Consider the following 6,000-nt stretch of genomic DNA (forward strand, 5'->3'; position numbering starts at 1 on the left):
TGAGTTGGATGATCAGCCATGATCATATTGAATGGCGGTGCAGGCTCGAAGGGCCGAATGGCTTACTCCTGCACCTAATTTCTATGTTTCTATGTTTCTATGTAAACTGGCCATGCATATGCCCACTAACTTGTCCAAGTCACCCTGCATTCTCATAGCATCCTCCCCACAGTTCACACTACCACCCAGCTTTGTGTCATCTGCAAATTTGCTAATGTTACTTTGAATCCCTTCATCCAAATCATTGATGTATATTGTAAATAGCTGCGGTCCCAGCACCGAGCCTTGCGGTACCCCACTAGTCATTGCCTGCCATTCTGAAAGGGACCCGTTAATTCCTAATCTTTGTTTCCTGTCTGCCAACCAATTTTCTATCCATGTCAGCATTCTACGCCCAATACCATGTGCCCTAATTTTACCCACTAATCTCCTATGTGGGATCACATCTAATACTTTCTGAAACTCCAGGTACACTACATCCAATAGCTCTCCCTTGTCCATTTTCCTAGTTACATTCTCAAAAATTCCAGAAGATTAGTCAAGCATGATTTTCCTTTCGCAAATCCATGCTGACTCGGACCGATCCTGCTACTGCTATCCAAATGTGCCACTATTTCATCTTTTATAATTGACTCCAGCATCTTCCCCACCATCGATGTCAGGCTAAATGGTCCATAATTCCCTGTTTTCTCTCTCCCGACTTTCTTAAAAAGTGGGATAACTTTAGCTACCCTCCAATCCACAGGAACTGATCCTGAACCTGTAGAACATTGGAAAATTATCACCAATGAATCCACGATTTCTAGAGCCACGTCCTTAAGTAACCTGGGATGCAGACCATCAGGCCCTGGGGATTTATCCGCCTTCAGTCCCATCAGTCTACCCAGCACCATTTCCTGCCTAATGTGGATTTCCTTCAGTTCCCCTGTCATCCCAGATCCTCTGGCCATGAGTATATCAGGAAGATGGTTTGTGTCCTCCTTAGTGAAGATGGATCCAAAGTACCTGTTCAACTAATCTGCCATTTCCTTGATCTCCATAATAAATTCACCTGTTTCAGTCTTCAAGTGTTCAACTTTGGTCTCAACTATTTTTGCCCTCTTCATATACCTAAAGAAGCTTTTACTATCCTCCTTTATATTTTTGGCCAGCTTACTTTCATACATTTTCATACAGTTCTCACCGTATTGCCTTTTTAGTTCACTTCTGTTGCTCTTTAAACATTACCCAATCCTCTTGCTTCCTGTTCATCTTTGCTACAGTATACCTCTTCTCTTTTATTTTTAAACTGTCCCGGACTTCCATTGTCAGCCACGTTCGCCCTTTACTCCCCTTGGAATCTTTCTTCCTCTTTGGAATGAACTGATCCTGCACCTTCTGTATTATTCCCAGAAATACCTGCCATTATTGTTCCACTGTCATCCCTGCTAGGGTAACTTTCCAGTCAACTTTGGCAGCTCCTCCCTCATGGCTCCATAATCCCCTTTATTCAACTGTAACACCGACACCTCTGATTTACCCTTCTCCCTCTCCAATTGTTCATTCAACTTGGCCATCTTATGGTCACTACCTCCTGTTCATATGAGTATGTGCATATGAGTATGTGCATACAGTTGAGGCACCGAACATCGTGAATAAACGGTTTCTTTATTCAGGCATTATAGGTTAGATATACATACACGTTAAATCATCAAACACAAAAATCATTGTTGCTGTTGTGAGGCTGTTGCCTCGTGGGCTCGAGCTGAGCTCTTGCTGAAGTGGCAGGACACTCACCTGAAGAGAGAAGAAGAGGAAGAGAGAGGGAAGTTTGACCTGGGGTTCATTATATATCCTAGGATACACCCCTATACCCAGTGACAACTCCTCTGCGCCATTGCTTAGTCATGTGACCTACCTGTACTGCCGAGGGTTCGTGTAGCAAATGGCCCAACCACCGGATGCCTCCACTGGACCCCCCCCCCCCCCCCCCCCAGAACAGGAGGCAGGAAAACCTGCGGGCCGACAAAACGCGGCAGCCTGACTCGTAAACCTACAGGCAGAACATGAGGACAGAGGTCGAAAAGGGATCGAATGCACTTACCATCTACCAGAAGGTGCACAAGCATGGTCGAGGGCAGCTCCTGCTGTGGGTCGAGATGGTGGGGCCCGTGGGCACAGTCGACGCTCCGGCGGTAGGCCATCTCGGCCGTATGCTGACGAGTGCAAGGAGACCAATGCAAATGGCATAGGATGGGCAAGGTATAGACCCGTTGTGGCCACCAGAAGGGGAATGTGTCCTGAGAAATACGGCACCCAACGAGAGCTGGGAGACATCAGCAACAATGGAAATACAACAACAAAGAAATAACAAGATACCAATAGCAACTAGACTAAGTAGGACCCATTGGTTCTATGGGAGGGCTGGCCATGGGGAGGGCTCCCCATGTTCATATGGGAGGGCTGGCCCCCAACGATGTATTCCACCTCTCCACCAACTTCAATATTGGTGGCCAGTGGGGTGGGGGGTGGGCGTTCTGGAGTGCTAGCATGGGTGTTGTGGGCTGAAGGGACGGGTTTACAGAGGGCTAGTATGGACATTGTAGTCTGAATGGATTCTTGGGCTGGCAGCTCGGCACTCAGGCCTGGTGTGCTGGCAGCTCAGTTACGCAGGCCTGGTTGGGCTGGCAGATCAGTCACTCAGGACTGGTGGGCTGGCAGTTCACTCTTGGCTATTCTTTGAAATTCCATTTCAAGCAGAGTGCAGGCCAGCAAATACAATTTCATAGCATTTCAACCTCCTAACAAATCATTTATTGCAAGTACATTGCAGACTCACAGTTCAGTTGATCCGTGGACTCTCCCTTGCGATGTTCCAGAGTGACTGACACGTCCAGGCAGCTGGGGTTTATAGTCCTGCCCTCCTGGAAGGCGCGTTACCTTCATCGTGGTGATTTACAGGCGAGAGGACCAATGAACTGATCTCAGGATATTTTAAACATTCATATTTTCTTTTTAATCGATCGGAAAAATCCTTGGGGCTGCCTCAGCAGAAGAGGACTGTGAGTAAGATGGCCAAAAATCATAGCGATATAGGGTAGCGTTTTTTCAAAAATCAATATACAGCGCGGACAGGAAGTGGTCAAGATGAGACTTTTAGTTATATAGATATAATAATTATATCTGGGTAATTACAGTGTAAAATAAAAAAAGAAACTACAGTGAGCGAACATTCTGCAAAGTCCAAAGTGGTCAGATGCCGAAACTTCTATGGTTCGAATCAAGCAGGGTAGGAGAGGAAACCAAAGTTCGAATTGTACAATTACGACAAGAATAAGCTGTGCTTGAAACTGGAGGCTGTAGTGACACCATCTAGCCAGAGGTGGCACTGTTGACGGCAGTCAGATTGCAGAGACACCATCCGGCCGGAAGGTGGCGCTGTTGACAGTGCTTAGAGCAGGGCGAGCGCCGCTTCCAGCCGGCCGCGGCTGACCATTTTGGCAGTCGCTGTGTCGCCCATGTGGTCGTAGGCCGTGGCGGCCATTTTGGCAGCCAACCGAGACGGCCTTTACTGGCAGCCAAACGAGGCGATTCCTCGAGGCAGATACATGCGGAGTGTCCAACATCGACGGGCCTCATCCCACCACTGCAGGTAGGAACTCCACCCACCTTCACCAGTGTCGTTGGAGACCAGCTGCGCTGCCTCACCCTCGGCAGAGACAGTAACCTGCCGGGGAATCCATGACCGGTCGAGGCTCCACCCAGCTGCTGGGCCAACCACAGCCCAATTGGACAGGCAGCCAGTGGCTGGGGATTATCGAAATCCGAGGAGTAGATGGAAGTCTTCGGGCACCCGTCCCAGGTAGGCCTGCTCGATCGGGAGGTGGGTTGACGGGTGGGCCCGATCTCTCCTTGCTCTCGGGGTCGGTGGGTGGGCGCCAGTGATACTGGGCTGAAATACCCGCAGCTCATGCAGCAGCTGGTGGGGGGGAGCGATGGTAACCGCGGCCTATCAGCCCCAGTGGTCGGCTAAAAGCGGGCCATGCAGGAGAGATGGGCGACCGTCAAACAAGGCCCAGATCGTGCCCATCCAATAGGGTGGCCTGTGGCTGCGAGACCAGTCGCAAGTATGCGATGAAGCAGACGACGGCGGCATATGTTACGGTTAACGGCAACATTGTTCAGCAGGGCTGGGCTGTTGCAGACGTTAAGTCACCACTGTAGAGGTGGATAGACGGCTGCGTGCATCGGGAAAAATCCAAAATCCCAATTTGGATCGTTGCGTGTCACCAATGTGGAGGCACAAAATGTTATGAATAAACAGTTTCTTTATTCAGGCATTGTACATTAGATATACATGCACGTTTGGGTTAAAGGGCATGACGCACGGAGCAGCTCAATCCTTCTGGAGGACATGGCAGCCTCCCGCATACACTGTTAACATACAAAATGCATATTTTGTTAAAAACTGTCAAAATCATTAATTTTTACACTTTAAATAATTGTGGAGGGCGGCTGAGCACTCTGTGCCAAATGCTCAAGTACCTTTGCTCTGAACCCGAGCACCAGGGTGTAATCGGCCGAAGGAGCATCTCTCGGGACAGCCCCCACTCTCCCCACGGGGTCAGTGTTGTCTGGCCATGGCTGCCCTTGGCCCACCGTCCCCCGTGCCATCCCCATGTAGCCGCACTATCACAGGCTGTGGGTCGGCAGCATCCACACACGGGGCTGGGTGGAGCTGGGCCGTGGCTCCAGGCAGCAGTTACATGGGGACAAGAACCTTGCAACGTCCCCTTCAGCTGGAGCAGGGTTGATGACATTCTAGTCTCTCCGCCCAGCCAGAGTCACTGATCGTGCTGCACCGGCACCTGACCCACCGACCCCCACCACCGAGTCCCAACCGACCAACCCCGACCACCCCCCCCTCAACCACCCCACCCCCCCCCCATCCCCCCACCCCCACCCCACCGGCCCCCCCCCCCCCCGGACCCCCCCCCACCGACCCCCCCGACCACCCCGCAGCCCCACGACCACCCCTCGACCACCCCCCCAACCATCCTCCCGACCACCCCCATCCCCACCCCCACCTCCCGACCACACCCACCGCCCCCGACCACCCAGCAACATCTCCGTCAGCTGAAGCAGTGTTGGGGACAGTCTGGTCCCTCCACACACCCAGTGTCACTGACCGCGCTGATTTCAACCTCCCCCCACGCCCCACCCCCGGCCACGGGGATAGACGGCCGGGGTCCGTGAGTGTGGAACCAGTCTGCATGGAGTCCGGATGCTGGGACAGAAGGAGTCTATCTGTACTGCCAGCCATAGTAACTGCTTACCTCACGTTCACCGCGTGTACTCCAGAAGGCGTTGTGTAGCAACAGCACGGGTCATGGGTCGTGACTTCGACTGCCATGCAACCTCCCTATACAGTATATACACACACACACACACACATTTTTTTCTTGTTTATTATATTGTTTATAGAGTACTATGTGTGAGCATATGTGTATATACACACACTGAACTTTTCATGTTTATTATATTGTTTACATGTACACACACACATATATATATATATATATATATATAATGGAGGTATGTGTGTGTCATACAATCATTTGCCATACAGTCATATATACGTGTGAGCATATGTATATATACACACAAATAACTTTATTCTTGTGGTAAATTACCTTAAGCAGCAGCAGCCAGACCAGCGAGTGAGTGGATTGGTTGAAGGAAGGCTTTCTCCTGGGTGAGTAAGGTTCGGGAGGTTCATAAGAGTGTGTATATGTATGTGTGAGTAGGTGAATATATATACACAGACAAATATATTTATTTTGTGTGTATTATATTATTTACAGAGTACTATGTGCGACTATACGGATTTACATGCACTGAATTTTATTTCTCGTTTATTACATTGTTTCCAGTGCACTGTTTACATATTATGATGTGCTGTTGCATTGTGCTATCTGGGACATATGACAAAAAAACACTCTTGACTCTATGAATATACAT

The sequence above is a fragment of the Leucoraja erinacea genome, unplaced genomic scaffold (genome assembly GCF_028641065.1).
Source record: "Leucoraja erinacea ecotype New England unplaced genomic scaffold, Leri_hhj_1 Leri_235S, whole genome shotgun sequence".
Classification (NCBI taxonomy): domain Eukaryota; kingdom Metazoa; phylum Chordata; class Chondrichthyes; order Rajiformes; family Rajidae; genus Leucoraja; species Leucoraja erinaceus.